Here is a 27,740-nt window from a genome sequence, read left to right as displayed (position 1 = left end):
GTGCAACAAGAAGTATTTTGGTGGGTGACATACTATGTTGCTCTCCAGAGAGCCAGAATGATATAATACCTGAAGCTAAAGAGGAAATTTTTTTGTGTTTTATGTCACATGATTAGGGCGCGGAGTGCTGCGACGTCGGGGTCCGCTGTCTGCAGTGTGACTCACTCTTGATCTCGCATACACAAGGTATGTTCAGAGTTGGGAGGTCTCATCAACCCATTGTGTGCTTTGAGTGTGGATTGTCACAGTAAACTCCATAGACTTGAACACACTGCCCAAAGTCTGTGACACAGAAAGAGTTAAGGCTGCATGAGACCACGGGAAAATTGAGGCTGTTTCCTTCATATCTTGAGATGAACAATATTGAAAGCCTCTTTGATTTTGGAAGTATTATTGTCTATTGACATGCACATAACAGGAAAGTATCTTTGTGATAGATCTTTGGAATTTCCCTAATTTTGATGTGTTGGTATTGGCAACCCTGTGTGTGTATGTTACCTTTTTTTCAATAGGAAGTATTGTAGGTGGAGTTGATTGTTACCCACGCCGATGAAAATCGGCAGGGGGTTATGTAAAGGGTTCCGTATGTTTGTTTGTTTGTTTGTTTGTTTGTTTGTTTGTTTTTTTGTTTGTTTGTTTGTTTGTTTGTTTGTTTGTTTGTTTGTATGTTTGTTTGTTTGTTTGTTTGTTTGTTTGTTTGTGTACAAGATAACAAGAGAACGGGTAAACGGATTTGCACGAAATGTTCAGGGAATGTTTGGATAATGACAGGAAAGAATCGATTAGATTTTGGTGATAATCGGTTGACCCTTGCAAATTCTGTGTGACCTTGAAGTTTTGACCCCATGGTATAGTGACCATTCCGAAAATTTCCCGTTTCTCACTTTGCGATTTTCCGCTACCATACGAACACATAAACTCCCCAACGATCCGACTTCGCTGCTCAAATGTTCGTAAGAATTCCGAAATTTACGTTTAGGCCTATTTGAGGGACTATGTCCTTCTAGATTTATGAAAGTTCGTTCTCCGTCATCACAAACTGGCCCGTATTTTGATGATTTTTCAAATTAACATTGATTGTTTTTTTCGTTAGAGGAGCATTTTGCTCGGTCGCAGTCACACTGCACGATATGCGTGCTCAATGTCAATGCGTGTGCAAGGCCGCTGAAAATGCATCGCGCTCTACACTGTTGGTGCAAAATTGCACCGGGGACGTTGCGGCGCTCGTTGGTAGCCGAATACTGGTGCAGTAGACATTTGCATTCAACCCTTGCATTGAATAATTCCCGTAGACACTAATCATAGGGGTAATTGCCTAGGGGGTACGTAAATTTTGTTTTTCTTTTTTGCTTTTGTGGATACCATCAAAGATCGTACACTCATACGACCTTTGATATTTGATGATTTTTCAAATTAACATTGATTGTTTTTTTCGTTGGAGGAGCATTTTGCTCGGTCGCAGTCACACTGCACGATATGCGTGCTCAATGTCAATGCGTGTGCAAGGCCGCTGAAAATGCATCGCGCTCTACACTGTTGGTGCAAAATTGCACCGGGGACGTTGCGGCGCTCGTTGGTGGCCGAATACTGGTGCAGTAGACATTTGCATTCAACCCTTGCATTGAATAATTCCCGTAGACACTATTTCATAGGGGTAATTGCCTAGGGGGTACGTAAATTTTGTTTTTCTTTTTTGCTTTTGTGGATACCATCAAAGATCGTACACTCATACGACCTTTGATATTTGATGATTTTTCAAATTAACATTGATTGTTTTTTTCGTTAGAGGAGCATTTTGCTCGGTCGCAGTCACACTGCACGATATGCGTGCTCAATGTCAATGCGTGTGCAAGGCCGCTGAAAATGCATCGCGCTCTACACTGTTGGTGCAAAATTGCACCGGGGACGTTGCGGCGCTCGTTGGTGGCCGAATACTGGTGCAGTAGACATTTGCATTCAACCCTTGCATTGAAAAATTCCCGTAGACACTAATCATAGGGGTAATTGCCTAGGGGGTACGTAAATTTTGTTTTTCTTTTTTGCTTTTGTGGATACCATCAAAGATCGTACACTCATACGACCTTTGATATCATCACACTCTCGGCTTGCTATAATCAAAATATCCCGCAAGAAAACGGCGTATTTCTCGATTTTTAGCGCTTTTTCCGCGACCCGTCGTGTAGACAATACTCTTAAAACTGGACTTAATTCGCGCGCGCTTGGAAAAGTTCCGATTCTGCACTTTTGACGGTGGAATTTGGGATTTTCGATGGATTTTTGGAGGAGACTTAAGGACTTTCCTGTACGTGAATGAGTGTTAATACCGTATGTGTAATCATGTGATTTGCGTGTGATGTGACTGTAGAACCAAAGATCGTACACTTCAGTGTACGATCTTTGGTAGAACTCACTGGCTGGTGATAAAGCACACTGGCAATTAAGTGGCCGAATTCTGGTAGATGACCGAATGCACATTATGTTTACCCCGACTTTGTACTTAGGCGTGGGTCTGCCGCCTTTGACGGCCCCTCTCTAGTTATGAATTTGTTCAGTTCTTTAGGATGAACTTTTGTCTGTTTGATATTCTTTAAGGTTGAGGAAAGCTTGAATTGAAAGGATTCTTGGACATTACAAGTGCATAAGGAACAAAAAAAACACCAACTACATCATACGTCTAGCAACAAACAAACAAAAGGGAAAAGTAATTGCTTCAAAATCACTAGTAATAAGAATGTGGCACATAACTTAAACAAATGACCATGTAAATATTTTTCAGCAAAATCATTGACACTACCTTAAAGGGTGTGTACAGTCCTGGTCGAGGTGAGGATTTAGCTTTTAACGTTTTGCGAGATATTCAGAAACCACTCTGACATGTCAAAGAGCATGCAATTCATTCTAAGGGGTATCAAAAGTTTATTTGATGAAAATCGGTTTTGAAATGGCTGAGATATCTAATAACAAGGTGAAACAAAGAGATCCTAATAAAAGGCGTAGCCTGTCGCCTTTTATCATTATCACTTTTTGGGATATCTCAGCCTTTTGAAAACCAATTTTCATCAAATAAACGTTGAATCCTTCTTAAAATTACATGCTCTTTCATATTTTATAATAGGTTTCTCGTTATCTCACTTAGGAATGTTCAAAACATGAATGCTCACCTCAACCAGTACTGTACAGTCCCTTTAAGTTGTCAATAAAGTTGCAAGAACATTCAGAAAACAGTATGTGGTTCGAGTTATAAAGTAAGTGGGCCGTCTGCATTTATGAATTCATTGGACTGTTTGTATTAGTGTCTCACTTCTATTTTGACTGATGTACATTGTTGATGTAATGTGTCTGATTTTTAAGTCTTGACTGTATAAACGGGTGACAAAAGGTAAGATTTGCTAGCATTGATGACACCAAGAAGTAGCAATTACGAAATTATGATAACGTAGATAGAAGTGACTTGACGATGATGAAATCACCCCCAGTAATCACACTGATCACAAGATGAGAATGATTCTTCGCAAATCAAAATCCATATGTCTCTCACTTGGGCCTGAAGTAGATATCATCACTCCCTCCAGATGTCTCCAAGCATTTTAAGAGCATGTTCGTGATTGCTTGCCAGTACCTCACTTGTGCTGAAGGTCATTAGATTGCAATTTGAAATGGAGGGTGTGGTATAAATGCCTTTGCCTTATGATCTCCACAGCAATGTCTGGGGTGACTGCTCTCTCAGCCGAAGCTGTGGGGAGGCGATACATCCAGCATCAGCTCACACGGCTTGACGGAGGTGACTCCACATCGGAACCGCAACATCGGGACCCATGTGGTTGCCAGAGAGCCGGGACCGTTGACAGAAGCGAGATGGTTCTTGTGGTGGCCACCAATGCCATTTGTGGCTGCTGTTCGCTGGGCGATGACCTTGGCTCAGGTGAGTTTCATATTGTAACTAGATACGTTATTATCGTAGTACAAATGAGACATGTTTTTCACGTTTCCATGACATTTGCTCCTGCAACAATTGCTCCCATGAAATATCTGCAAGCTTTGTAAAGCCAAACATAAATTCCACCCTCAAACATAACCCTAACCATAATCCTAATCCCAACACCAAATAAACTTAAAACCTTATCACAACCCAAACCCTAATCCTAAGTCCGTGGAGAAAATACGACTGGAGCAATCGTTGCAGGAGCAAATGTCGTGTCACCATTTTTCATATATGATCATTTGCCATTAATCCATAATTTGGAGTCGAGTATACCTCCACATTAGTGCTGTGGTTACGGGCTGTAATGCTCTTGGTTAGGGCGTTGTAAGTTTAAAGAAATAAGTCCTTCCAAAATGCGACAAATTTTATATATTCAAAGGTTTTCCTATCCAATAATGGGCTGTACAAAATGATGATGAAAATACCTGGCGTACTTGGTGGGGAAGGCGTATATTTTGGAAATGTGCAGATAACCGGTTGATGTCCTTGCAACTCTGCTTCTGCACCTGTGTGCATAGGTGTGTGTATGTGTGTGTAAGTGAGAGTGCATGTGTACACAGTCAAACCTGCCTTAGCGGCCACCTGTCTATATGGGCCTCCTGCAGTATATGACCTCTAGAAAGATTCCCCCGGCGAGAAAAGCCATAGTAAAAACCCTGTCTATAGTGGCCACTTTTTGGGTCTTCCTTTGGTGGCTGCCACAGACAGGTTTAAAGGTAGTGTTTACCATTGGAAACGGTAATGTAAAAAATATTATGAGTTATCACATTTGATGCATGTGTGTAGGCCAGTTGTATCACAAAACAGCCTAATCCTACTACAATTTAGAAATTTTGCAGTAAAGCCTAAAATACATTGTATGAGGAGATATCACTCTTTTTCTCACTAAACCATAACTGTAGATGGTTTAGTCTAGACACAATTTTGTTATAACTGTTGTTCACATTTTTACATTTAACAATACTTAACATTGATTATACTGATTAACTTTTTTACACTGGTTGTTTCTATCCCTCACTCACATTTTAGACCTATTTTGAAGCACTAAAGCTGAATTTTTGTTTTATCTGCAAATGGTAAATTATGCCTTTAGCTGTATGTTCATGTATGTGTGTATTAGCCAGATGGAAGATTGCAAACCAATCTTTGATAGCATGTAATGTGTTGTCAAATTGGCTTTGATGACATCACTATCCTATGCTTGTTATGAAAATGAAATTCTTGAATGGGAATACTCCCTAACTCTTGACTAATCACATGAATAGTCCCTGTTGTTGCGATAATAGTGTTTAGAAAATGGCTATTTGATGATTTCCATGAGATATGGTATAAATTTTTCATGTATAAAAAGGAATGGTTTTATATTAAAAGCCATTTCTCCAACCTCACTCCATTCTAAGAAAATCAAAATTCTCCAAACCTATTTTGTGCTATAGCACACTGCTATTGCCCAGTGATGAGTTTCAGAGGATAGAATGAGTTGTAATGTGTTCCCTTCTCCACAACATGATAGTACATTGCTGGGAGTTAATTCACAGCACGCCACTGGTCCCTGGAAGCAAAGGGTTAAATGCAGACATTTGTGTGACTGACTCCAGTCCGTTTCCCTGTCTGGAAAGAACACTTGCACAGGTGCAAGACCACAAATGTCTTTTAGATTATGTTTAAATGACCTTTGACCCCCGTGGTCACTGCTCCTTTCCCCTGCCACTGTTTCCATTTTTAGATACCGCCACCCAAAAAGCTTCTTGAGGTTACTGTTTTTCTTAGCCGATCATTTATTGCACGTCTAAAGTAAACTTCACCTGACTCTACTACTAATGTTTGCTTTTCAAATCTCCCATAATTATGGAATGCTTTCATCGGCGTCATCATCTGGCGCAGAAATCAATTTTCACCCCCCTGGGTTAAATAGCGGGACGCAGACAGACACATTATGATGCATTGAATCGGTGCACAAAGTCTTATAGTAGGCAGCTGTCATATGGTAATGATTGATTACAGTTTTCTGCTCCGTGGATCAAAGAAAAAATGACACCAGAAGTCCTGACACTAAAAAGTCTTTGCGCTCCATTTTAGTCACTTGTGTCATTGTTTGTGCACATAATTAAAGTCGGATGTGGTCGCAGCTTCTGAATGTATGGTAAAACGGTTTACGTGGCAAGAGGCTCAGTAGTATAGGGCGCGGCAAGAAAAAAGAAGATGATTAGGCAAAGAAAACAGTGATGTTAAATATGGCAGTGCCCCACAAGGTTGAAAAGATTGGGAGGCAAAAATTTGAAGGAGGGGAATTAGATGTAGTCATTACCATTTGTCATATAGGGATATGTTACGCCCTCCTGGTACTGATTGGCAGTTATGCGCGACGATGGAGCGCCAAGCGTAATGAACGTCTGAATCAGAATCCGGTCGTCCCTCCTGTCGAAATTATCGCCGAGTTCTGCCTTTCTGGGGACTGCAGGAATCAACCATCATAGAAACCTTTCTCAGATATTATCGTTGCGACCCTGTCTCTATGCTGCAGTAATAAAGTTTCTGACATAGAAGCAGAGAAAACTGCAGAGTCAAGTTTTAACTTTGACCCAAACAGAAGTAGTCAGTACATGTTTTATATACTGCATCCTACTTGATTTAAGATATTTATGCTAGATTAAAGCATTGAAATGAAGTTTTAATGCTACAGTTCAGAGAAATTACATAAAGTGTAAGTGTAATTTCACAATGCGCTAAAGCAGATACATGCACAAACTATACTTAAAAAGCACCAGCTAATTGCCACGCAGTATAGCAAAAATTGGTTACTGCACCTTTGACCGGTCAGAACCAGAGATTCATCAAATGAGGTATATATACATGATATTGTATATGATCAGGGCTTGACATAAGCAGGGGGCCCAGTAACCTGATCGGACAGCCAAAATTCAAAATGAAATACATTGCACTCCCGTTATAACGAACACAGTTATAATGAAATTGCGGTTACAACGAAGTAAAATTTAGGGCTCCAACATTATCAACTCTATGTATTTTTATTGTTTATTTATTCGGTTATAACAACATTTTGATATAATAAAAGAAAATTGCCGGTCCCGAGGATTTTGTTATAATGGGAGTCCACTGTATTGTTTCCTTGCATTTCGGGCCACTACTTTTTTTTTTTTTGCCACCAAAATTTCAACTTCAAAGATTCCAGTGGCCCGAGCTGGCCACCAGAGAAAATGTTAAAGCCTTACAATCATGGCGAGTGGTTTGTGCGGCACGGAGACGAACGCAACACACTGCCTCCCCCCATTCTGTATCAAATGTAGTGACACCGAATGAGAATAGCGCTGGCTCACTCAATGGGTCAGCGAACACCACGCTGGGTCTAAATCACCTGACCCAAAATGGCTGTCCGAGCCACAAGAGCTTCCCATCAGTGCCGAATGGACGCACACTCACTGTGCGCATGCGCATGAAGAATGGCCAAAAGAGCCACGCGTCTTCTGGCCTCTCTCCTCCAATCACCGCAGCTCGCGGTCACAATGTTTGTGTCTGATGCGTACACACACACACACACACACACACACGTGTCTCAGTGGCAGCACTGTCCCACAAGTTTATGGATAGCATGCACTGCAGTCTGGCATTGCGCAATTGCATTCGTTCGTTCGGAAGAGTTACACAATAACGTACCATTAGGGGTGACGATCGTCCGACTTTAATGTCGAGCCATCCATATATTCGAGAAATGCAAGTACAGTATCTCAGCTACCTTCCATCCAAATCTAAAAGTCTAAGAATTATTTGAAGTTCAATTTCTTTTTTTTTTTTGAAGCACGCTACTGTTGGTGTTTTCATTGTTTCTCCTGCATACTTCAGTGCATCTAAACTGATTTTCTTGTAACTTTTTAAATCTGGTTGTCAGCTTTCTTACAATTCCTGTGATTGAATTTCAGAAATGAAATACGACAAATTGTATTCCGTTGAAGAGCTGTACCACACTTTGTCAGATTCTTGTAGCAACATTGTAGGCCTAGTAGTAAAGCTCCGGCTTCTAGGATAAACTGATGCCCCGGACACAATAGATCAGTTATTCATGCGGAAAGTTTGTCATTCTGCCAAATCTAAAAGTCTAAGAATTATTTGAAGTTCAATTTCTTTTTTTTTTTTGAAGCACGCTACTGTTGGTGTTTTCATTGTTTCTCCTGCATACTTCAGTGCATCTAAACTGATTTTCTTGTAACTTTTTAAATCTGGTTGTCAGCTTTCTTACAATTCCTGTGATTGAATTTCAGAAATGAAATACGACAAATTGTATTCCGTTGAAGAGCTGTACCACACTTTGTCAGATTCTTGTAACAACATTGTAGGCCTAGTAGTAAAGCTCCGGCTTCTAGGATCAAATTGTCTCACCAAAAGAGGGAGCCTTTGATAAAAGTTGGTAAGAATACAGTGCTACAAATGACTTTGCCCTAAGAAATTTGAATAAAAGCAATTTACCGTTTCTCTCCTTTTTTTCCAGTAAGATCAATATTTTGGATAATGTTCTTTAGTGTCGATGCTAAGGAACCTGTTGAGATTTATGTCATTACAACACACAGATTCAAGCAATTTCAAAAGCACAGTTCTGGTTTGTGGGAGTAATGTCCAAGAGATATACAACCAACAGTTTATAAATGTTTTGAAATTAATGTATATCATGAAATGATAAAATTCCCATGAGTCATATTGTGGACATGAGGCATTATTGATTATGATCGATTTTCAACTATGTAGAACTATGTTAGAAGGCTCTGGGCAGTATAAATCAAATGGTAGTATAACATGTGAAGAGTGAAGAGATAGCTAAACAGGGACAAGGAACCTGTGCATTGATTGGTATGTGTAGTGTAACCCATTACCTGCTGGAATCTTTGCCTGTTCTTATAAAGAGTTGTGATTGATTCATATCAAGTCTTACTCCCTAAATGAATCGCAACTTTGGGATTGATTCCAGACCCACCTTATGAAAAACTATCAAAAGCATCTGTTATTGGACTGATTCGATGGCAAATTTGTCCAAAATCTCAGATGTTAGGTTGTCGTGGAATTTGCAAAATATTACTCATTCTTGGCATCAAATTTATGAATACTGTGAAAGAGATCCTCTTAAACTATGGAAGTAATTCACGGTCACTGGGAATTTAGTTTGTAACATGAAGACACTTAAACCTAAGTGTATTTTTTGTGCCAGTGTAGAATAAATACAATTCATACAAATTGGTCACAATTTGAGTTAATTGATCTTTTTATTTTAAGGCAGATATTTGCAATTTATTGCCAAGTTCAGATCATTTACAAGTTTTATGTTGTCAATTGATTATAGTCGCAAGTTTTATGATATTTAAAAGTGATTTCAGTCACAAGTTTTGTAAAACGGGGCTATTGTAGGTCTTGTGTACAGTCTAATGGGATTTCAGGTTAAAGTGTAGAATACAATGAGACAAACTCTTTTCATTGAGTTACTTTGTGGAAGTTTTAAATCCAAGATGAAAGGCTGATGTTTACAAATCAAAACATGCATTTCATTGCATTTTTTATGAAATTTTTCCTAGTACACACAGTGTATTGTTCAAAATAATGATTCTTCCATCAAGTTGTTTTTATTGCCACTGATTGACAAATTGTCCTTTTTCAACATATATACACAGTAATTATTCAGTGTTTTAAAAAGTAGCCATTATAAAAATCATTTATAGGCATATATACTCGGGTCAAGTATATTGTTCTGTTGTTCACAAAGTGTGAAGTTGACCTCAGCCATTTGGCCAAAGTGTTACAGTTTCCGTCATTACACATTGAACTAACTTCCAAGCGAAGTCAAGCAGGTATGAGTATAGATTCAAGAATTTTCTTCTTGCAATTGATATCTAGACAGTACTCATGTAATCATTGCCATTGACAACTGAAATTTGCTATCCTTGTCGACAGCTTAGCGATTATAGATAGATCTTTGAAACAAAATAGTTGGTGCAAACGTGTTTCGTGTTTCGTACCCAAAGATTTCCATGTGTGATCTAGGAAAAAGATACAAGAAAGATCAGATGAATGTTCACACCAAACGTCTATGTTCTATATAAGTATGTGTGTGTGTGTGTGTGTGTGTGTGATATTATGCATATTTATGCATCATTTTATCACGTGTTTTCCTTCAGGGTTGGGACTGAAGATTTTAATCTCAACCATTTTTTAAACTGATGCCCCGGACACAATAGATCAGTTATTCATGCGGAAAGTTTGTCATTCTGCCAAAAGGCGTGTAGAACAACAGCACTTTGTGGCTATTTATTTGGTCAATTTTCGGTGCATGGAACACGGCGCAATTTAATGGGCTGGCGTCAGTGTTTTGTGATGAAATGAGGCTCTTTTGTTGGTGTTTACAGCTGGTGTCTATGACAAATGAGGGAGTTCAGGCTGGGACCTTGGAGGAAGGCATTGTCTGCGCACTGTTGCGTTTTTAGATGATTTTTTAGGGCGTCAATGGCCCACCTATCTCTCAGCCCGAAATCACTGGAGCAGAATTGATGAGTGTGTCAGTTGGGAAGGGGGGGGGGGGGGAGAGGGAAGGGGGAATCTGCCGTGGTAACCATAGGTGCTTCCACCGGGGCTGTTAGTGTTGGCAGCATTAGTCAAATTAAGTCTCTGAAGATGGACCATAGAGAATGTCTTTGAAGTTATCTGTGGCGTGTGTGGCCAGTGCTATCTCCATCATCCACTTGTAGGAGCAGATTGATATGCCGTGCTTCAGGTTTTGTTTGGTGTGGTGTCGTTGGCGTTCAAGATATCTATCATACACACAGCTGCAAGTGAAAGCTCTCTTGTTTGGGTGTCAAGGCCGTTTTATCGGTAAACTTGCATCTGTCACACGTCCATGCCATCCGATATGACTCATTTTTTTCAAATTAGTTGTGGATGCATCTGTCCCGTCAATCTCTTGTGCATCGGACCTTCCTGGTATAATAAGGTGGTTTGCCCTGTCGCATACTAGTCTCGGTTCCAGGATTGTGTCCGTAGTGTTTGTGTCGACACTTCAACATCTCCTGGGATGAACTAGATATGTCTGTTCTAGTGCATACATTTTCTTTCGCAATCTAAAGCTGAAAGAGAAGATTTAAGCATAAATAATTGATCGACTAAAAGTCAAGTTTGATATAACGTTCATTCATTTTTTGTTTAAAGAGAAAAAAGCTAAAACAAGAGAAGAAATTGTTAGCTGTTATAACTAGAAACGCACTTAGAGAGCGCAAACCTCCACCAAGCCAGCAGCTCATTTCTGCTCATACACATACACATGCAATTTCCCAATATAGAAGCCTTTTGTTTACGTCATCAGCTTCCAGCTTCGCAACGCCTCGCCCAAGCAGAGCACACGCTTAAGTGCGCGTTTGCAAAACCTGCATTATGTGCAGCTTGAACCCCAGTGTTCATTGACCTTATATGCCAAAAGAAAAGAAAAATGGTTAAAAATCCATCAAAAATTCATAAAAATTCTAAGATCTCTACCCAAATTCAATTGTGTGTTCCTTATGTCATTATCAACTTTTCCTGCAAGTTTCATTCAAATCCGTTCACAACTTTTTGAGTTATTTTGCAAACAGACAAACCAACACCGATGATCACTCACTGTCAAACACGATATTTTGGTGGCATGAAATTTTCGCGAATTGGAGCCGACAGCCTTTTTTGCGGCATGAAATTTTCGCGAGTTGCCTCTAATATTCGATGCATATAATGTAGGGAAGAACTTTTGCATGCATATTAATTTTGCGAATCTTGGCTCGCGAAATTCGCAAAATTAAAATGCATGCGAATATTCCTCGTTTTACAGTAACCTCCTTCCTTAGGTGGAGGTAATAAACCCCCAAAATGTGAACGTAGCAAAGGAGACAGCCTGTACTAAATACACAGATATGGCCTACCCATCTACTAAGTACTAGTATGCTAGCTGAGTTTAGAGAGACCTTTTATGGCGGGCTGGGATGAGAATGAAAAATGTTTTGGTTTGAGAATCGATGTATCATTATTGTTTAAAAAAAAAAAAAAAAAGAATTCAGGGTACCAAATCTTTAGTATATGGAATAGATAAATCTTAACAATTTTATGGAAATAAGGATATAAGCAGAAAATGTAAAATAGAGGTATTTTAGGTAACTTCTGTTATGTGTATACTACCTGTACAGATATAGAATTAAACATAAAAAGTATATGAAGTATAATATAAATATATATAGATAGATGGAATAGACAGATGGAATAACTTACTGGCAGAGAAGTAATGAGAGAGAGAGAGAGAGAGATAAATAAAAATAGTGTGAGGAGAGAGGATAGAACAAATGACATAGGCCATTGTGATAGTTAAGGGTACAAACTTGAATAAAAAAAAAAACAAAATACATTTTAGAGATGGTATAATCCCAAAGCACTGAAGAGATAAAAGAGAGAGGGGGAAAAAAAAGAGGTCATGTGGTAAGGGTCACAGCTTGGCAGTTTGATTGAGGAAGCTTGAGGGGAGGGCGAAAAAAAATCCTCTCATAAACGGGAAAACTATAAAGGGAATAAAGGGAAACTATCACACTTAATTACAATAGTCCTCTCTACCTCTCTCTCGTCGCCTTGCGTGACATCGCCGTGGCGATACTCATCCCGCCCCGTCGCACACGCCATTAGCCGCGGGAGAGACGAAGTGCTTCCACATCACACTTGTTCTGTCAACTCCCGAAATGGATGCAAGAACATCACCCCTGTGTGTTCCTTTGTTCATTCATTCTCATCATTTGTCTCAGTCACAGTTCTTTCCCACCCCCACCCCGAGAGAAAAAAAGTACATGTGATGGGTCTGCACCCATGCCATCAACAGACACACTTAACGGCAGGCATCAACAGCTCTTTACTCTTGTTTCTGCTAATGACGCGGGGGGGGGGGGGGGGGGGGGGGGGGGGGGGGGGGGGGGGTGGGGGGGGGGAGAGGGGGGTGGAAATGGAGAGACAGGCATTGCACTACAGCTTGAAGGAAAATAACAATCTTTTATAGAAGTCTCTAAGAATACAGGACAAAGTTTGATTCTTTCGTAAAGGATGATCCGCAGTCACTGTCGTCATTAATGATTCCTTTTATGGTTCTGATTATCATAACCAACATCATTCTAGTTATCACATTTCATTGTCCAACATTATCACGCTGATGTCAGTATTATCATTAGCATTGTTATCATGATGATTAGTGTTCTTAGGATATCAACCGTTTGTGGATCACACCAATTGAACAACAAATAAAGCAAAACGACAACAAATGAATGAATGAATAAATGGGTGGATGAATGGATAGATTAATGAATAAGTGGATACATGAAGAAATGGATAAATGAACCAATGAATGAATGAATGAATGAGTAGATAGGTAAGTGAAAGAATGAATGAATTCATTCATCTGTTTGAGAACATTTTTTGTTACTGTTGTTACTGTTATCATACCCCCACCCACACATAGTTAATACTGGATTATCACTGTCGCCATTAATCACTGGTCATTCATTAATCACCAGCTAAGCTGAATGAGTGAGGGTGTTAAGTCTGAACCCATTTGTTCCACTATGGCCTCTATATTTGTGAGACATATCCCCATCCCATGTTCCATATTCACCACCCATGGGACATATCTTGCCTGGTATACAGCTTACACCTGCCCCAGTACATATGATTGATTGATTACCAGCTGTTTAAAGGCCCAAAGTATTAGTATGTCTGACCAAATTGAAAGGAAACTGCACTGCTTTATTAATAATTGATTTTTCAGAAAATATAATTTAAAATCCCTTGACATGTATAATTTGCTTGGCCAGTCAAAAACAAAACTGCATAAACTTGGCAAGACCATGCAGCCCCGAATGAAATCACAGAACTAAATATGTGAAAGTATTGTGCCTTTGTACATTGACAATAAGATTATTTTGTGGAAATGAGACACAAATTCACTCACAAAATAGTTATCAAAACTTTGGTTTGCTAGTGGCCCATATCCCAGCCCTTGTTTTGACATGTGCACACGTCTTCTTTCAGATCTATTGTAGAATCGGAAAGAAACCTTTAGTGCTTTTCTCCATTTCCACGTGCTATAATCTACATAATACTTGCTCCTAAGCACTAGTATGTGATAATAGATTCATAATCAAGATACTGAATACTTTCTATTCTAATGTGTGATTATGTGGTGACCATTTGCGATCGTCTAGGAATCTTTAACACATGCATGAGAAAAGTATTCTTTGAAGAGCATTTTGCTTTTTATAGTATGACTGTAGGAACAAGGATATGAATATATTATTTCTTTGTATTTTAATGTAGGATGGATGAGAATTGCCAAAACGTTAAACTTGTGCACATCTTTTGGGTCTCCGTTAGGTAGGGATTGAAAAACATGTTTTGAACTATCATGTTTTTCTTCTGATTACTCAACATCATTGGCTATTGTTATTTCCAATTCAATATGTATGATTCCCAAAGCGTGATCTACGGTAATAATATTGACCCCCGGTGTCAAGGAGTAACGTCATCGCTGATATTTGCCTTTCATCCAGAGATTCCACATTGATTGTCCATTCTGTTATTTATCTCTCCTGGTTTATGTTCACACGAACCTCGCCAACAGTCAATTAAGTCTGCCACTACGAAAGAGTTTTAGATTCAGACGATATCAAACAAAATGGTGAGATCATTTGTGAAATCTGTCCACCAACCTTGTTGCCTTTTTCCATCTGTTTTTTTTTTTATGTGTAGGTAAATTGATATTTGAAATCTTCATACAGCATCAGGTCATTATGACATTTTGTGAATTTTTCTGAGATAAGAGAACATAATAGGTCCGCTTTTTTGTCTCTTCAGACAATGGCGAGCAAGAAAGGGCTTGTCCGTGTGAACTGGAGCAGTGTAAGCCTCCCTAGAAAAGAAAAAAAGCTGTGTTGATAATTGCGTTAGTGATCCGCCCTGATTCACATGGGTGGAGGGGTTGAGTTGTATCTTGACAGGCAGGAGGCTAATGACATGTATTTTTAATTCGTGGATTTGCCCATACTTATTAGCTGGAAGTGATGTACTTCTGAAACATGCTGTGTCCAAGCCAAGCTTCCTTTTTATTTGATTTATGGATTTTGTTGTTGTTGAATTTCTATCTTAGATGCAGTATCAGGCCTTCTGTCAAAAGGCTATGTACATTGTAGATCGCTTTCGCACAAAATTCAAATTTACATTGTGATCAATGAACAGTGTAACATGAAATAAACAGAATAGTAGAGCTGAAATTAGTGTTAAACTTTTGATCTCAATACAAAGTATTTACTTACGAAATTTTCAGCCGTCAACGCTACAGCCTTCACAGCTTTGACAGCTGAAAATTTTGGAGTTAAACATTTTATATTGAGATCAAAAGTTTGACACCAATTTCAGATGAATTTCCGATACAGATGAGCTTGTACTCTATGAATAGTAGAGATGTCTCATCAGTCAGGGAGTTGTGTTATTTCAAAATTTCACATTTTGCACCAAATAGTTACAATTCGACATTATTTGTACATTAGCTGAGATGATGATATCATCAGCTCACCACAAGTCTCTCTTTCATCTGCAAATAAAACTGTCATAAAAGTGATTATTTTGGTTGATAATGGCAAATCCTAGCCCTATCCCCCATGCAGTTATCATTTACTTTGTTATAGCAACACACGATTAAATTGTTTAATATGAATGATACATTTTTTTTTTGATTTCACATCACAATTTATCAATTCATAGATAGGATTTTGTTGAAAATCCAAGCACAACTACAAAATATGAGTTGTAGGAAAATTGAATTAAGCTGTGTTGTATTACCAAGAATTGACTGAAATTCCCATTGCAGGGAGTTTTTGTGAGGATTTCAATTCTGAAAGTTGTTTTCCCCCTTGAAGGTAACAGGACAGTGAGAGTAGAGTGTAAAAGACCAGATTATGTTGAATGTGACCCTAAACATTTCAATTCAATGAGTGTAAGACCGTTTTCAGTGTACTGTGTACTAGGTGATCATTAACCAATTTTCCCCTAAATCTCGCCTCGATACATGCGGATCCCCCACCCTCCACCCTCGCCATCGATTCAGAAAAGACTACTGATTGAGTGATGGTGTTGTCAGATGTTGTCGATGCGGCAATTATCCGTTTGAGGGATGTACCTTCATCTACCTAAAAGCCCAGAATCACTCCGAGTTTCTCAGTAAACAGCTAACAAAAATATTATAAAAATTAAAAAACAATCTGCTCTCTTCGCCCCCCCGCCTCGTTTCCATCTTCGAATGCCCCCGGGGCGTGGCAGGGTTTATCTTACATGTTTGTAACACCTTAATGGAGAAGGCCGTATCCACTCGCTGACAAATCAACAACAACGTGTCCGCCAGTGTTGCATTCACCCTGCACCGCTGCGGGGCAAGGTGCTGCGCTAATGCGTAATTAAATACCTCTTTAGCGGGAGGCGGCCTTTTGTGTGGCCGTTGATATCTCACTCTCCGTGACGGAGTGCTGTAGAAAGTGTAGATGGAACAGCCTCAGTCTGCACTTTGGAATCTTGCACAATGTACTCTTGCTCTTTCTTAACCCACTGAATCCCACAAACCACATTTCTGTCATTTGATGCAGTAATTTTTACAACCCTCTACTGTTCATTGTCAAGGTTTTATAAGGTAGACTTAACATTTCTCTCTCATTTAAGTCATTTGCTGTTTGCATATATACACATTGTTTGTTTAGGTTGAAGAATTTTTTGAAAGTCTCCTGATCGCTACATTTGAAATTATTCTTTAAATTGGCAATGCATAGTAAAAGATTATTAAAAGTTTCTGCTTCTCTCTCACATTGGAAAACTGAATCTTAATGTCTTTCTTATTTTGTCCAGACTTAATGAGTTTGAAGAGTTCTAATATTTCTCCAAGCCAATATGAGACATGAGTTGCCAATAAAATGATGACAAGATAATTTCTGCAGCAAAATTATCCAAGGCCTTCACATGTGAATGTTTCCTGAAGCAGCATGGTTCTTTGGAGTTAATGCTTCGTTCTACGGACATGTATGCAAGTAAAAAAAAAAGAAATGCAAAAACACTGCAATACGATATATCAGAATTATACGTGTGGAACTACAACAGAATGTGGAATCCTCTTTCTGAATCACAAATGGCAACAGCATGACTTTAAAATTCATCCAAAGAAATAAACTCCCCAGTCTCAGAAGATACACCGAAATTCATAAATAAAATTTATGGTACATCGTCGTGCGCACTGCAGAATGTTGTTAACCCTATGCGCATTCTCACAGCCTCGCGACAGTCTGCCATGCGCGCAACGATATGATCTTCAAGACACTATACAAGTTTGTATGCATTACATGTAATTGTGCATTTTACTGCGCGTCATCTTGAAAGATACACTGTACATGACAGAACATTCACCAATTATTTTACTGTACATAAAGTGTATCCATAATGGTGACATCTCTCATGCACATATATTCAATGTTATGTTGCATGGCCATGCACTGTACATCAGAAACGGTGAATGTCACACATCATTATGCTGATTCAGTCCATTCTAACTCATTTTATGAATATCAACATTTGCTGTATACATGTCTGTTTTTATACTTAATTTCTTTACAAAACTCACTTTCACTGATGATTATATTTTTGTCCTGTTAAATTGTTGGACAATACTGCATAAGAAAGGAGAGTACAACTTGTTGCCTGCAATGAAGGGAATATATATTATGGTATACAAATGATGCACAGGATAGCCACGAAATAATCCTGTGCATCATTTGTTTTATAAAATGGGTCGAAAACTAACAGCATTTTTCACGTACCTTTGTGGGTCAATACCAGTCAGCTACATGTAGCAATCGCTCAAAAATCGATGTCCGAAGATGTTCGTCCCAAACATTTACGCACGTCGCACTCGGAAATCCCGCACGTATAAGTACTGTACGTATAAGAGTATACGTACGCCACACATGTTATGCACACAAAAAAGGCCATCCGGCAGCCCAAACTAGAAGTTGTTTACAGGATTGACAGCGCGTATAGTAGTGCGCGACGCACTTGTAACAACTGATTGAGTGCGCACTGCTAGTGTAAACATTGTGACGTCAGGCCGTGTATGTTAGTGAGAAATTAATGCTCGCACACGTGACTCATTTCAGCGCTTCCAATTGGTTACATTCTTGAACCCATTTTATAATAAATGTTATTATATGCAAGTAATCAAATCTGTGATAATCACATGGCGTTTTATGAGATTAATGTGTTTGTAACCTTAAACTGTAAAAAATAATTATTATTTTATGATATATATAGATATATATGTAATTCCTTGTGTTATTATGTTGTTGTTTGATAGAAGCATCTCATTTATGATTTTTTAGTAATTGATTTCAAATATGGCCCATGTTACCACATCGTGACTATACTATTTGCCTGTACAAAATTGATCTTTCGTCATTGTTACAAAATGTGTAGCCATGTTAACAGCATATTTTGAATGAAAATCATAATGTTATTGTGAATTTATCTAACTCCCTCAGCTTTTGAGCAATTTGATTTAAATTTTGGCACATGTGGCAGCTATGATATATACTGTGTAGTTGTGCAAATTTCATCTTTTTCCCCATATTTTTTCCTTCATGTCAAACATTGTGTTGCCATGGTAACAACATTCCTTAATGAAAATCATTGTTTATTTTAATACTTTACTTGGGTTATGAGCACTTGATTTGAGATAATACATGGCACACGTGACTACATGCTGTATTAGTGAGCAGAGCAAATTTGTACATTGTTCATTAACTGTATGCATTTTTACACACAGTATAGGTTTTGATGTCGGTAGCCATTTAAGAGCTGACATAGTATATATGCAATGTACCATACTTTTTTCTTAGTTTTTTTCTGTAGAAAATGACCTCTGATATCTGAATGGAATAAGAAAGATTGGTAGGTACACATATCTTAAATTGACACTTACAAAGAAACAGTTGTTTTGTTTTTGTTTTTTTATGTATGCCTGTTAATGAAATTTGTATTTTTTATAAATTGTAAACTGACTGTTTTGAGTGCACCAGGTGGGTTGGGGAGGATGGCCTGAGGGCCCAAGTCATTTAGTTGGCTCTTTCCAGACCCGGGCTGCCCAACCTGGTGCACCCTTACCACTCCAACGTACATTTTTCTGATTTCGAAAAATGTAATTTGTGATTTAAAGCCGTATAAATAATAATAATAATAATAAACCACCTTTCATTCCAATTCTCCACATCTGGCAAAAGTTAAGTCCAGGAGATTGATAAAAATTCTACTTTTGCAACTATATAAACCCTTATTGTCCCAATTTATCTAGCTTCAGGATTTGCAGTGTGGAAATACTTTTTATAAATTAGTTGTTTGACTTGTTTGCTATAAAAGACATGGATTCCCATGTTGTATACAAAGCAAAGAATAGAAATATCTGGTATATTGGAAATTAGGACCTAATGCTTGTGCGCATTATAGTACATTGAAATCAGTTTGAGATGGGATGAATCAATGTAGTGTGTGTGGAACTTATACAAAGATTGAAATGATTGTAAAATAATTAAGGTATTAATGGAATAAAAGTTATTTTAGATTATGACAAAATCATTACCATAATTGAGATTGTTTGAAACAGCAAAATAGTAGTAACAAATTTACATAATTTTGATGTAATGATGATAATGAGGATTGAAATAATGATGATTGAATGACTGTGATGGCAACGATGGTCATGTTATTCTAATCATCATCATGTCAAGAAATGTGATAATATTGATGACTAATTTACATTCACTGCAGTCATGTTTCGCATCACTTTAAGATTTTCGTTGTAAAATGACAAACATGGTGCAGTGGTCTGAAAAAAGAAAACCTGATTTAGATTCGCAGTCACCTTATTACAAACTGTACAAATTATGTACACATGTATCATTACTGAAGTTCACATTTAAAAAAGTGTAATCCTTAAGTTCAAAATCATGCTCCGGAATAAGTTTCTCCCCCCCCCCCCCCCACAACCACTGTAATGAATGATGTCATGGGACCATTCCATTAGTGTTTGTACCTAATAAGATGAGAAATAAAGAATGTATATATCCAAAATCTGAAGAAAAACCCTCTGCAAACTCTGAAGCTAGGGCACCGGACGTGCCTCTACATGCATGCGAGGAAATTAGCGGCAGCATATTCAGCTCACTCTTCGCCCCACGGAGGGGGGAGACGTAGGGAGGAATGTTGTCGGGGTTAGGAGTGCTGGGGTCGAGAAATCACACCTCGCTGTCTGTAATGAGTAGTGAGCAATTGACGGTGTCGCTCTTAAGCAGGGTTGAAAGTTTGAGTGATGTTCTCCCCCCTAAGAGCGTAAAATTAACCCCAATTTGCCAGGAACCAACTTCCTGCGTACTCCGTCTGCTCGCAGACGCCTCCGGGCGGAACCCTGAGCCTGGGTGCCAAAAGTGATGCACAGTAGTGAGTTTCTTGAGCAAACAAGCAAACAGAAATAAGGCTGAAAATTAGGAGGAGGAGGAGGACTGGGGGGTGGGGGTAAGGAGGAATGGTTTGAAGAATCTGCTAAAGGTCTGCATAATCAAATTGAGAATGCAAATCTTTTTCAAGAGGAAACTTTGTTCCTGGTGTCGGCGACGAGCATGAAAAGGGAGCAGAAATGTAACCAAGCAAACGACGAAAAGTCCCGCAGGCATTATTGACAGTCACGGATCGCATCAGTCCATTTCAGGCCCCGGCCCGCTCTCGCTTTTCGCATCAAGTGCAGTTTTCTTTTCCCTCCCTCTCTTGTTCTTGTTTTTTCCCTGTCAGCCAACCTTAATGTGACTTCGCAGAGCAGCATTAACGCTGGCATCAGTGGGGGTAAAGATTCGAATTATTTTTTATTGCAAGCAGCGTGTCTCCCTCCCACTACGTCTGAACAACCCCCGTCTCACCAAGTTTTGTTTTCCTCATTGGAATGCAATATGTGAAATCTGGGTCACCACCTCCAACACGAAAGTAGATGCACAGATATACTAAAATATACAGATGCCCTTATATTTGCCAAAGGTTCTTATATTAAATTGATTCTGTCAAAAGCAGTGGCCATCATTAGCATGTGAAAGACGGACGGGAGAAGATAAGGAAAATGAAAGTGGAATATGTAAAAAAAGTAAGATTGCATGCGTTGTAACCAGACCAGGAACTTTCAGAGTGAGTACATCTTGTAAAATGTTGCGACCTGTTTTTATGTGCATTGCAGGACTGTAATTCAACTTTTCTCTGAAGAAATGTAACAGCTCAACTTTTGTTTATTGGGGGGGGGGGGGGAATGGCAGATATGGCTGGAGTACTCTGCAGCAGAAGTGAAATTGTCAAATCTTTTTTCTGATGTACATACTGTAGCGTTAAGATGAGAAGACAAAGACATTCACCTGATAAACGTTTGTATCATGCTTACATCACATTTTGTGTTCAAAGTTTACCTGTCGTCATGTGATATGAATTCCCTTTCATTCTCTCTAGTATGGTTCCTGCGTTGTAGGTAAAAGTATACCACAGTATGTGATCATTTATTTCAACATTTCAGCAGCGCACTTTTCAAAATTGCATTCCTGCAGATGTATATTTATCAGGCCAAGGATATCATGTAGCAATTCATGAGTATTTCTTTCTTTCTTTTCCGCAGTGGTTTTTCTTCATGAGACATCGGAAGTAAATTTCAATCTCTCATGGCATTTGCAATATCATGTCTTGTTATTTTCAAGTATGCTGACCCCTGCCCATGTGATGGGAAGGTGGGGAGACACACAAAAAAAAGTAGTCGCAAAAAATTTTGTCGCGTCTTCTTATAAGTGGAGTTGCTGTTAAAGCGGTTCTCAATTATCAGAGGAGCAGAAAACGTAAACAAAATTTGAGATTTCACTATTCATCTGACGTTCTTAGAGTTCACATAATATGAGAACATACATATAGTGTTTGAAAAGAAAGGAATCGTATAACAAAGGAGTTAAATACTGTATGTGCCATAAATGGGTATAATATTTTGCAAATAAGGACTAATAGACGATTTTGGGAGTGATTGAATATACATATATATATATATATATATATATATATATATATATATATATATATATATATATATATATATATATATATGTGTGTGTGTATATATATATATATATATATATATATATATATATATATATACATATATATATATATATATATATATATATATATATACATATATACTATACCATCTAGAACTCCAGTGACAGAATGAATGAGAAACATTATTATCCCTTTTGGGAGAAAAATTAGTGATTTCAGCATTCCGGCATGTCTGTGTTACAGCAGTCAAAATCTTTGTGAGTTATGAAGTTTGTAAACATCAGTCAACTCTAGAAATATACCACAGTTTATACCACTTTTACTATGTATACCACAGTTACAGTACACTTCTCAGCTAGCCTCATTCTTGAATGTGAATGATGGAAGCTCACCTTGGATTCATAATTGATCTTTTTTTGTGTTTTCTCAGTTTGCACCATTAACAATATTGTTGGATTATTATCAGCTCACTGCCATATCTTGTCAGGATATACTCAAAGATGAAGTATCTGCGACATCACAAGTTATTCAAAGTTCACACGTATAGGGCGCAGGACGTGGAAGTTTGACCCAAACTTTAACAATAATATCTTGTGCAGAAATTGACTTTTCTTTGTTTAAACTTTGAATGAATTTACCTTCTACTTTTATGTTGTGAAGAGATTTTTCAACTTGTTATCTCTTGCATGGTACAGAAAGGTTAATATCAATGTAGCACATACGTGTGGCTGGGAAATCTTTGTGTGTCCGATGAAAGCAAGATTTTGCATCTTCCAGAAAGCAATTCTTAGCCTATGCAAAAAAAAAATGAGTTCACCCAAAGTTCAAAATAATAATGTATCATCCGAAATTGACAATTTAACTTCATTGTCACAACAGTAATGTTGGAATTTATGCATAAAATGAAGAGTTCCAAAACCACCCTCCTTTTTATCATAGTATCTCTCCTTTAATATCATGTTTTTAATACCTCACATAAAAGTAAGTATGGGCAAAATTGTCAGGGTCTGTACATTCTTTCCTTTTTTTTTTCTAGAAGATGAGGGGATATATAGTTTCCTTTAGAAGAGAAATACTAGTGTGATGAAAGATCCAAATACAGATGAAATTTTATCATTCGAAATGAAAACTTTGATATTCTTGCCGTGCAATTTCATCGATCTGCGGGACATGTCGGGCGGCATGGGAAATGATAAAGCGGCGCTCGTTGCCGCGGCACTTGTTGCCGCCGCGCCCGTCGCTTTGGCGTCTACAGAAGCCATAAGTGAAGAGCGGGTTAGAAAATGTGATGGTAGAATTGTCATTTGATACTGCTGCACCTTGTAGGAGATGCCACTATACACTGCCTGAGGTGGGATTGTATTTCCTGGGTTCAAGAGGAGGGCAATTAGTCACAAGTGTGAGGGAAATGCTTGCTAAAGAATCCAGCCCCCCTTCTCTTTATTCAAGTGCGAAATTCCAGCGTACCAATATTTCACATTAGGTGAGAGTTTGTGTGAGTGAGGACATTTGTGGGTATACATTGCCTTGTGGATTTATGGAGCAATTTGAGGACTGAATTGAATGAAAGAATTAATGAACGAATGAATGAAAGAATTAATGAACGAATGAATGAATGATCCTTGTTTACTTCCGTAATTGCTGGGTTGCTTGACGAAGTGAATGTGCTTGATTGATTGATTGATCGATTGATCACTGGATTTGATGAAATAAATGAAGAAATTTATGAGAAATTTGTACATCTTTGTATTGTTATAACCTTCCTCGCAGACTTCGATCAGCTACTGTATACACCAATATTTTCGCGTACAGATATTTTCGCGAATCACGGTATCAGTGGCATTTTCGCGTGTTGTTAAATTCGCGATTGATAGGGTCTACTGCCAAGCCCGAGAAACACGTTCAAACACTTGCCAACGTACTCGTAACGTTTTTCCATTTGCATTGTGACTCCCAAACATGAAAGATTTATAAAATGAAACAATTACGGCATTCACAAGTACTCAGTACCTACCAAATGTTGCAACAAATAGACGACAAAGTTTCAGAGCTGTGCTAGCGCTAGCGAAAGTTTTACATGCATCCTATATACACGGCCCAGTCGCTGTACACAAGTGTCGTGCTAGCTACACCTAGCTGCACATGGCGTCTGCACGGCCCTGCGCACACGGCGTCTGGTCGGGCTACATGCATCCCTAGGTCTCACCCGTACGTGTACCCAACCACGTTCAGCCGGTGTTCGTTCGCGTAGGGTAACGTAGCACGGAGATTGCACATTTTAATGCACATTTAGCATCGTACTGCACTTCCACAATCGGTCGCACCGTAGCGTACATACTAGTGATATAGTATGTGTACGTACTGGCTGATGTAACAGCTGCGTTCTGGTCCGGCCAGCGTTGGATGCATTTTGTCATCAATTTGCACATAAGGTATGACGGGGTAATATTTCGCGTGTCTTCAATTTTGCGATCAGCCCGAAGCTCGCGAAATTCGGGAAAATAAAACCCTCGCGAAAATAACGGCGTATACAGTTAGTTCTTTTACATTTCAGATATCTAAAGTTAAAGGGTGTGTACAGTTCTGGTCGAGGTGAGGATTTAGCTTTTAGTGTTTTGCGAGATATTCAGAAACCACTCTATGAGATGTCAAAGAGCATGCAATTCTAAAGGGTATCAAAAGTTTATTTGATGAAAATTGGTTTTGAAATGGCTGAAATATCCAAAAACAAGGTGAAACAAAGACATCCTAATAAAGTTGTGGCCTGTCGCCTTTTATTATTATAACTTTTTTGGATATCTCAGCCATTTCAAAACCAATTTTCATCAAATAAACATTGAATCCTTCGTAAAATTACATGCTCTTTCATAATAAGTTTCTCATTATCTCACTTAGGAATGTTCAAAACATGAATCCCCACCTCAACCAGTACTGTACAGCCCCTTTAACCCTAAAAGGGCCCGGGGGGGGTGGAATCTGCCCCCTCTCGACGTTTCGCGCTATAAATCTGTAACGTGAGAAGGCCTTGTCGCAAGGCTTCTTGACTTTCTTTGTTCAAGTCTCGCGCAACTTTTGAGACCAAATTTGCAATGTCCGCGCATAGTTTTGCGAAGCCACGCCCATTTTTGTAACGGAATGTCGCCCCAAAACGGGCACAATTTTGTGATTTTGTGTACATTTCCTATGGAAAACAGTGTTCTGTCATGAAAGTCATAAAAACCTGATTATTTTTACAATTAATCTTTTTCATTGATTAATTTTGTGCTAATTATGGTAGAAAAGTGGTCAGTGACAATTTCCAATGAAAAAACAAAGAAAAAACAAAAGTTGAAAAACAATGAAATACATAAGAAATTCTGAAAACAATAAAATACATAAGAATTGAAATGAGTTTTGGAAGTTTTTGTGATGTACAATTGTTGAATATGCTAAAACAGATTTACAGATCAAAAATTAGACTCTCAATGCTTTTAATTAGGCTAAAATATCATCTTGAGCTTAATTAGCATAATTAATTAATTAAGATTAGAAATTGATTGTTTCAAAAAATCTTATGACTTAATCTTGTAGATTATGACGTGGGTCTCACGCATGCAAAATTTCATCGCAATCGCACCACCAATGGCCAAGATCTGGGGGGGGCTGAATCCATCCCCATCCCCCCTCCCCCAGTCTGAGCATAGCCAAAAAAGCCCGGCCCCTTTAGGGTTAAGCATTCATGGAGAAATTGTTCTCTTTCCCACATTCGACCAAAAGTTTGGAAAGATATCCCTATCACTGTTTGTCAGTCATCCTCAGTGGAATCATTTAAAACATCAGTAAAAACATATCTGTTTAATATATTGTAGGGGAAAAAAAAGTGAAGACGTAATTTCTTTCTTTCTTCTTCTTCCTTGTCTTAACCTTAAAGCCTAAAAGCGCCATGAGCATCTTTTTGATGGATTGTTGTGCTATAGAAGTATACACTATTATTATTTCATTGTTGGAGTGAATGAATTATTAGAAGTTTGTGATCAATTGATTAAATGAAGGAATAACAAATGATACAGGAATTCTTAAGAATTAGCCAGTGAAACAGGATTTTGAATGAATCTCACTGATCTAGTAGCAGACTTAGGAACACACCTGATTGATTGATTGATTGATTGATTGATTGGTCAATTAATATTTCATTAATATTTCATTAATATTTCATTATTGAAAACGCCACCCATAACCTTTCTGATGGATATAGATAGCTGGCATTTTAAAGATAACAGATGCATCCAAAGTTGGAAGCACCAAGGTAGGTATGAAACCAGGACTTATTTGTGCAAGGTTACGTAGCCTTAACCACATACCATTAGGCTTCCATGCTATTGAACCCCAATAAAGCAAGTTTATCTACGAGATGGGGTCGTTAACCATCGCGTGAACATGTGGGGAAGTGGTTTTCCAGTGGGAACAAATTGAACGATGCAAGGAAACAAAAAGTGGAGAGAAGTGTCGGTGAACTGCTGGTACCCCTCCTTACGTGTTTCTCATTCACATGACTTGCCACTCCACGAAAGTGAAAAGGTTGAGTCAACCTTAATGCATGATTCTAACCAATTACCATTGCACTCTAGGTGGCACGTCTCGACAGTCATTAGTACTTGGGGGGAAAAAATGTGCGCTTTGCATCACACACCTCCCTCTGATTCAAACTCTGTCATGTACGAATGTTCTCCGGGCCTTTTCTTTTCCTTTAATATATTTCCATTTATTTTCTGTTTTCAATCTCAGTCCCTACATTTTCAGGAGCCTGATGTCAAACAGGGCATTACTGATGTTAAAGAAGAAATCCACTCCAGAATTTTATCAATTCATATGAAAGAAAATAGAATTCCCTGCAAAACAGTGCAAAAATGATCAAAATTGGATAAGAAATAAAGGAAGTTTAATATGACATTCTGAAATTTCTTTTGGTTTTTTTTTTTTGAAAAATGTTTTTTGACCAGTCGTTATGAATATTCAGATCAGGAAGTTAATAATGTTACACTCTCACAATTTCTTATTCATTTTATATAGGCCTACAGAAATGACAAAAATGTCATATTTCAGCTGTATGAATATCAAACTGCCTTAAAGGGGATGGCTAGTAACCTATCAGTGGGAATCAGTGGGAATGCTGAGGGATGATTGTTCCAATCCTTGTGGGATTCATTTAAGAGTACATTTATATACTGTTGTGTGAAAATCATTTGCTTCAGAATGGTCTTATATTCAAGTAATGTGCAGATTAATGCCCCGTCACTGACCAGGCACGCTAACCTGCAAACATTAAACTGCACATTATTTTTTTCTTTCTTTACAGACTAAAGTTTAACTGGTCAAGAATTGCTTTTTAATTGCAGACTACTCAAAATGCAAATTGCTAAATTTTTGTCTTTTCTGTTCCTTTTTCCTTTCTTACTGTTTTCCAGATAACATGCTCCAGTTAAATGCACATTGGAGCGAGGAGGATTCATGTTGCTACCGTCCAATCACATGTGCTGTATGTGCCAGCACAACTGGATTGGCAACTGGTGATTCTAGA

General features: G+C 38.4%; 1 long non-coding RNA gene across 1 annotated transcript; it reads left to right on the top strand.

The window, feature by feature from the left end:
* The first annotated feature begins 109 nt into the window (after positions 1 to 109).
* On the top strand, positions 110 to 27,740 carry LOC139735746 (uncharacterized). Its single transcript, XR_011711224.1, has 3 exons — positions 110 to 186; positions 3,701 to 3,922; positions 27,628 to 27,740. It is a non-coding gene; the product is annotated as an uncharacterized lncRNA (long non-coding RNA).

This window comes from Diadema antillarum, unplaced genomic scaffold (assembly GCF_040938485.1).
Source record: "Diadema antillarum isolate AM-2024a unplaced genomic scaffold, OU_Dant_1.0 seq00000597_RagTag, whole genome shotgun sequence".
Taxonomy (NCBI): Eukaryota; Metazoa; Echinodermata; class Echinoidea; order Diadematoida; family Diadematidae; genus Diadema; species Diadema antillarum.
The sequence above is the reverse complement of the archived record's forward strand: the minus strand, read 5'-3'. Positions and strand labels throughout refer to the sequence as shown.